This window comes from Planococcus citri, chromosome 2, assembly GCF_950023065.1.
Source record: "Planococcus citri chromosome 2, ihPlaCitr1.1, whole genome shotgun sequence".
Taxonomy (NCBI): Eukaryota; Metazoa; Arthropoda; class Insecta; order Hemiptera; family Pseudococcidae; genus Planococcus; species Planococcus citri.
In genome coordinates, this window is record NC_088678.1 from 81,516,136 (window position 1) to 81,524,139 (window position 8,004).

Sequence of the window (8,004 nt, forward strand, 5' to 3'; positions counted from 1 at the left end):
TTCGACACAACACATTACATTAGTACAGACTACAAGTTGCAGTCGTGAGATTCCAAGTACTGGTACACAGAGTAGCTATAGTTATCAGTGACAAAAGTTTGCTTTTTCACTTCGTAACATAATATACCTAGTATCAAGATCAAGAAAACCCAATTGATTAACTAACACGTGTTTTAGCATATTATTTTCTCAATCAAGTCGAGGTAAGAGTTTTTTTGTAATACCTTTATCAAGTGTTTTTGGCCGTTTAGCGTTGTAAAAATGTAAGTATGGAGTGGCGTTAGTGGCGTGTGTTTTGTTTGGTGTGTGAGTGTGTGTGTATGTGTGCTTTTCTGTGTAGTGTTATCGTATCCCTTAAGGGCCGATTCCGCATACACGATTGCATACCCGATCCGCCTGATTTTCGAGTGTTGAGATCTCGAGATCTATCCGACGAAAATTGATGAAATTTGAAATATAGATACTATGAAGCAATTAGAAAAACATGTCGGAGGGGATTTTTAATTACTTGAATAGTTTTGGAATGAACAACGATTGAAAAGTGTTCAAATTTCGTTGATTTTCAATTTCAAATTCTACGAAAAATATTCAATCAAATGAAAATCCCATCCGACATTTTCTTTTAATTGTTTCAAAGTATATATATTTTAAATTTCATTCAATTCTGTTCAGTAGATCTCCAGATCTGAAGATGCAAGGTGACAACTGGAGCTTACACGTGGCTAGTTTATTCAATTCAAACAACCGCAAGTAACTTGACTTTTCAATTAATTGGCGGATTATCCATTCCATTTCACGATGAAAAATAATAAATACAAGTAAATTTATTTGATCAGACATGATCAAGTACTTGAAAGTAAATGTACTTGAATTAAGTAAACTTGCAACGTGTGAATTTTAGCGCCTGCTGCTTATGCAAAAAAGTATGCGGAATCGGCCCTAAGCGATGACTTATTTTTATGCTGACATCGCTGAGGTGATGTCAGCACGTAAAATTAATGTACAGACATCACTGAGGAAACCTCCGGGTTATGTTAAGTTAACAAGTAAAATTAAAATACTGACATCACTGAGGAAACCTCCGGGTGCTGAGATGGACCCGGAGGTTTCCTCAGTGAAGTCAGCACCCGGAGGTTTCCTCAGTGATGTCAGTTCTCGAGGGATATCACATATCATCTTGTAAATAATTATTGGTTTACTACGACTTCATACAGTAAACAAATATCTGATATTTTTGATGATTTTGAAAATAATTTGAATTTTGAATTGAGTTTTTACCTATAATGGGTCATTCCACGTGAATTGGACCAAGAAGTGGTAGGGGGGGGGGGGGGGTTCGGCGATTTTTGTGACATTTTTCCTGTGCAAAGACCTTCCGAAGGGATGATCAATGGCGCAAATCGCAGCCCTCTAGCCCATTTTTAAAGGCAGCCGGGGGGGGGGGGTGTCAAAGTTTTCAGTGAACCTAAAATATCATCCATTTCAGCAGTGGATTACTCCATAACCGCGATACTTACCAAAATGGAACTTTTTCTCATAGTTAGGGGTTTTGAAAGGCTTTTTGGTGATATCATAAAAATCAGTGTTGCCACTTTTTTTCGTACAAAAAATTAGCTCAATAAGTTTCGAAACGTAATTTTCACATCGTTGCGACTCCCAAAAATTCTGAAAAAAATATATTACGGACAACATTTCATGCTGAACAACATATTAAAAAACTGGAATGGTAACATGTTGCAAAGTTGATTTAAAAAATTTCAAGTTTGCGAAAAAATGAGATTTTTTGATTTAAAACATGAAAAAAAGTTTTGATAGGTGAAGTTGACTCATTTGACATTTATTTTTGTGTGGGTATCTGTCGAAAAAAGTTGAAAAAACTCTTTCACTCGATGAAATAAACTCCTCACAAAAAATCAAAATTCGAAAAGATTCAAAGGGGTCATTCCACAATTGGACCAAGAAGTGGTAACTGGGTTCCGCGATTTTTGTGAAATTTTTCCTGTGCAAAGACCTTCCGAAGGGATGACCAATAGCGCAAATCGCAGCCCTCTAGCCCATTTTTAACGCTGCCAGGGGGTGTCAAAGTTTTCAGTGAACCTAAAATATCATCCATTTCAGCAATGGATTACTCGACAACCGCGATACTCCCAAAATGGAACATTTTCCCATAGTTAGGGGTTTTGAAAGGCTTTCTGGTGATATCATAGAAATCAGTGTTGCCACTTTTTTTTCGTACAAAAAATTAGTTAAAAAAGTTTCTAAACGTTGTTTTCATATCGTTCCAACTCAGAAAAATTCTGAAAAAAATATATTATGGACAACTTTTCATGCTGAACAACATATTAAAAAATTGGGATGGTGCCATGTTGCGAAGTTGACTTTAAAAAATTCAAAGTTTGCGAAAAAAATGTGATTTTTTGATATAAAACATGAAAACAGTTTTGATAGGTGAAGTTGACCCATTTGACCCCTATTTTTACGTACCCGTTGAAAAAGTTGAAAAAACCCCTTCACTCGATGAAATGAACTCCTCACAAAAAAATCAAAATTTGAAAAGATTCAAAAAATGAACGAATTTTTATTTTTTTGTTGTGAGTGTAATTTTTATAAACTTTTTCATGAAATACGTCAGAAAGAGGTCAAAATAAGACAACTGAATTAATTTAAACTTTTTTTGATGTTTGAAATTGAAAATTGAATTTTTTCGAATTTTGATTTTTTTGTGAGGAGTTCATTTCATCGAGTGATAAATCAAAAAATCGCATTTTTTCGCAAACTTTGAATTTTGCTAAAATCAACTTTGCAACATGGCACCATCCCAATTTTTTAATATGTTGTTCAGCATGAGAAGTTGTCTATAATATATTTTTTTCACAATTTTTGAGAGTCGGAACGATATGAAAACAACGTTTCGAAACTTTTGAGCTAATTTTTTGTACGAAAAAAAGTGGCAACACTGATTTTTATGATATCACCAAAAAGCCTTTCAAATACCCCTAACTATGGGAAAATGTTCCATTTTGGTAGGTATCGCGGTTATCGAGTAATCCACCGCTGAAATGGATGATATTTTAGATTCACTAAAAACTTTGACACCCCCTGGCTGCCTTTAAAAATAGGCTAGAGGGCTGCGATTTGCGCCATTGTTCATCCCTTCGGAAGATCTTTGCACAGGAAAAATTTCAAAAAAATCGCCGAACCCTCCTATCACTTCTTGGTCCAACTGGCGCGGAATGACCCTAATGGGCCATTCCATGTCAATTCGACCAAAAAAATGCGATTTTGAAAGTCATGTCTTTCGATTTCGCTCAAATTTTTTTTACAATATCTACCCACCCAGTAAGTAAGAAACTCGCAATCAGTTTGGTCCCAGCCCCCTCAGGGGGTGGGTGGGGGGCTTCCATTATTTTCACATTGTCTCGAGGTATTCAGCATTCCTCCAAAACTATGATACTTTGATCAAAACTGATTTCACAGTTCGAAAGGGCATTGAATTTCAAACTTTTTAAGCATTTTGAAATTTTCACAATTTGAAAGTTGAACTTTGAAATTGAAAGTCAAATTTCAAAATGGCGCTGTAAGTGGGAGCTACCACTTGAAATTCTGAAAAAATTTCCATAGATGTAACTCTTAATGCTTTTTCGAAATATTCAAGTTTCAAGATGGGATCTCTTGATAGAGGGGAAGCACCCCCACCACCAATTTTGAGCAAAACATCCAAAAAAAAATCTGGGGCGTGTGATATATCGAATTGTACGTTTTTGGTAACACTGAACACGAATATGACGTCAGATTTTTGATTAGACCTCATCCACGGCCCCCAGCACCTCCCCAAATGGGGTAAAAGTTCAAAAAATATGGGGTTTTCCGTGCGACACATCAAATAGTATGTTTTTGGTGACGCTGAACACGAATATGACGTCAGATTTTTGGTTGGACCCCATCCACGCCCTCCAACAAATTTTTTGGACTTTAACCAATTGGGGGAGGTTCTGGGAGCAATGGGTGAGGTCAATTTGAAAAACTAAGGCTATATTCGTGTTCAGCGATATCGAAAACATATCTACTATTTCATGTGTCACACGATTGAAACCAGTTTTTTTCAGGGTACCCCTCTTGGGAAGGTACTGAGGGCCGTGGATGGGGTCCAACCAAAAATCTGACGTCATATTCGTGTACAGCGTCACAAAAAACATGCTATGTGATGTGTCGCACGAAAAAAAAACATATTTTGAACTTTTACCTCATTTGGGGAGGTGCTGGGGGCCGTGGATGAGGTCTAATCAAAAATCTAACGTCATATTCGTGTTCAGCGTTACCGAAAACGTACAATTCAATACATCACATGCCCCAGATTTTTTTAAAAAATGTTTTGCTCAAAATTGGGGTGGGGGTGCTCCCCCTCTACCAAGAGATCCCATCTTGAAACTTGAATATTTCGAAAAAGCATCAAAAGGTACAACTATGGAAATTTTTTCAGAATTTTAAATGGTAGCTCCAACTTACAGCGCCATTTTGAAATTTGAACTTTCAATTTCAAAGTTCAACTTTCAAATTTTGAAAATTTCAAAATGCTTAAAAAGTTTGAAATTCAATGCCCTTTCGAACTGTGCAATCAGTTTTGATCAAAGTATCATAGTTTTGGAGGAATGCGCTGCTGAAGTTGAGTACCTCGAGACAATGTGAAAATAATGGAAGCCCCCCACCCACCCCCTGAGGGGGCTGGGACTAAACTGATTGCGGGTTTCTTACTTACTGGGTGGGTAGATAGATATTGTAAAAAAAATTTGAGCGAAATCGAAAGACATGACTCAAAAACGTTGGCCGAATTGACATGGAATGACCCTAATCAAACCTTTGAGTACATAATCTGTTTATGATTAGAGACGATTACTGATCAAATCATCAAAATCATCGTCTTTTGGCTTTATCATCTCGCATATCATAACTTGCGAGTAATATTGTTTTTTTTTTGTGTTTTTTTTTTTTTGTAATACGAATTTTGAAATATTTTCACGTAATTTTCAATTTTCAGGTATGGCGCGTTCGGCCTTGATTAAAATGATAAAATTCGATAACAGTCTTCCTAGACGGTTGGCTTTGAAATATATGGTTTTCCGGTGGTTCATAGACCACAATTGTTTATTTGTGGAGGGCGACAAAAAAGTTGCACGAAAGCCGGAAAACTGGAAAAAGAGTAACGAATTCGCGTTATACATAGGCGCTCATCATCTCACATTGATGTTCACGACCGATAAAAAAAATGTGAAAAAGCGATGCATGATGATCTATTTAATAGTAAGTGACCACTCGAAGACACATTCATCGTATGTACGTTAATGAAAAATTAATTATCATTTTTTTCAAAACTAAATAATATGTTTGACGTTTTCAGTATCAAAAGGACCCGACAACGATCACAAGCGACATTACTCGCGTTGTAGCAGTATTCTTGGAAACATTACCGAAAACTTACACAGACACAAACAAGCCTACTCGTCCTGACTACAACTGTACCAATTATTATAACAAGTTGTTCCATCAAATGACGATGGAAATGTATGGTGATATGTGAGTGTTCCTTTTATATGTTTCATACCTGTTATGCGATTTTGAGAAAACACCTAATAGGTTTCTTTTGCAGTTTAAAGCCATTGACGTGCAACTACCCAATCAGGGATATACCCCGTCAACTCGATCTTTTCGAAGATATGGAATTCGAATAAAATCATCGAAGTTAATTTCCTCAAAAGAATACGTTAGATGAGATGAGATTAATCTGTAAGTTTGGCTCTACATTCAAACTTTGATGAAAGATAACAATATGGCTAGGGTGATAATATTTCGTTTTCATTTTATTTGTAGGTACCTGCCATTCATTCTCCAACATGTAAAGCATCAAAATGAAAATCACTCAACTTACAACCATTTATCGGCAAATTCTTTTAAATTTTGACTATCGAGGTTTTCGACCAGCGACGTTTTACTACATACACATTAATATCATAATATCATTTGTGTGTTTGAATTATATTTAGGTTTTAGCGTTTTAAATTTTATAATTGAATTAATGTCCATTTAATATCGTGTAGGGATACTTCGAACTTTTTTGCTCGTAACTGTTTGAGTTGTACGTAAATTAGCGTGTAAAATTTTTGTGAATCATAATTCTTGCAAATTCTTCCAATTTTTAGTGGATTTTTGTACATAGTTTTTTCAAATTTTTGAAGTTGTGTGTCATTTTAATTTTATAACTGGATCAACGTACTTGTAATATCGTTGCGATTTGAACTTTTTGGCTCGTGACTGTTTGAGTTCTATGTATTTTATAAGTTAACGTGAATAAATCAGCATAGGAATTGTGTTATCAATCATGATTTTTTCCTATCATGAAAATGAGTGTTTTTCAGTGATATCGTTGTTAAAATTTGATTACAATTATTTTGGCTATCAAACAACCATAAACCCCCTCTCCAGCTCCAAAATGCAGGGCTTATACTCGAATTTTTTCAAAAAAACAAAAAAAAAGCTCGAGTAACCAAACAATCTTGAAACAGCTAAACAAAAGTTACCATTGAAATGTTCTGGTTTTTAATCTTGAAAAGTTGAACTATTTCGCAACTTTGCATGGTAAAAATAAAAAACGAGATTTTTGGCAGCTTTTGGCAACAAAGTGAAAATTTTGGTCATACCTGGTAAAAAAAAGTAATTTTCGATAAAAAGCCGAACTTTTGACCAATTTTTTGGAATTTAAAAAAAAATTCAGTTATTTTGCTAAAAGAAAATTTTTTTCTCAATTTTAGAAAAAGCTGGAATTTTTGTAAAAATCAAAACTTTGTTAATTGTTTAGCAAAAAAAAGCAATTATAGAGTTTATAGAAAAAAGCGAGACTTTTTGGATACTTTGAGCAACAGAGTGAAAATTTTTGTCATTGTACCTGGTAAAAAAAAAAGTAATTTTTGACAAAAAGCGGAACTTTTGACCAATTTTTTTGAAATTTTCTGCAAAAAAACACAATTTTTAGTCATTTTGCTGAAAAGCAAAAAAATGTTGTCAAGTTTAGAAAAAGCGATAATTTATGTGAAAAGTAAAACCTTGACAATTATTTTAACAAAAAATAGCAAACGTGGGATTTCTAGAAAAAAGCGAAACTTTCGGTTAGTTTTTGGATAACAAATGAGACTTTTTAGCAATTTAGTTACAAAAAAAAATTTTTTTGTCAGAATGCAAAACTTTGACAATTTCAGTAAAGCAAAAACATAATACCTAGTCTGTCAAAACGAAACTTTTTGAGTCTTTAGAATTACTCGTATTTGTATGAGAAGTGTTTTTTTTTTTTCAATTTTGCTAGAAAGCCATGCAGAGTTCAGGTCATTTCATCTGGAAATTTGGGCCTTCAACAATTTTAGCAAAAAGCAGGAGGGGAAAGTGGTATTTTTTCGCAATTTCTGTCAAAAAAGGGAGACTTACGTACTTTGAACACTTTTTCAAAAATGTGTAACAGCTAATTGGCAATTTTGGGTAAACAAGTTTGGAAAAAAGTGAGACGTATTGGATCAATTATTTTGGAGAAAATGTAAAATTTTTTAGCGATTTTGCTGGAAAGCGAGAAAAAGCAGGACGTTTTGACAAAATGGCAAAAGGTATTTTATTACGAGTATAATTTTTGTCGAAAAATCGAGACTTTTCGACAATCTGTTAGAGAAATGGCACTTTTTGGTATTTTCAGCAAAAAAAGACGAGTAAAATGACGAAAAGATGAAAGAAAAATGCATTCAAAATTGTGTAAAATTGAGGGGAAAAAACGCCAAAATTCATGAGAAATCTGAATAGGAAAACACATCAGGAAACGCTATCAAAATAAGCTAAAAATATACGCAAAAATTGTTGAAAACCCAATAAAAATTAATAGAAAATTCTAAAATTTTTGAAAAATTCAACAAAATATCAGTAAAATTTATGAAATTTTGCAGAAACTGATTTAAAAAATAGGTAAAACACATC

At 34.2% G+C, this 8,004-nt stretch overlaps 1 long non-coding RNA gene across 1 annotated transcript; it reads left to right on the forward strand.

The window, feature by feature from the left end:
• LOC135838015 (uncharacterized) lies at nucleotides 1-6,371 on the forward strand. Its single transcript, XR_010557294.1, has 5 exons — nucleotides 1-203; nucleotides 5,036-5,298; nucleotides 5,396-5,571; nucleotides 5,645-5,781; nucleotides 5,866-6,371. It is a non-coding gene; the product is annotated as an uncharacterized LOC135838015 (long non-coding RNA).
• Nucleotides 6,372-8,004: the final 1,633 nt, after the last annotated feature.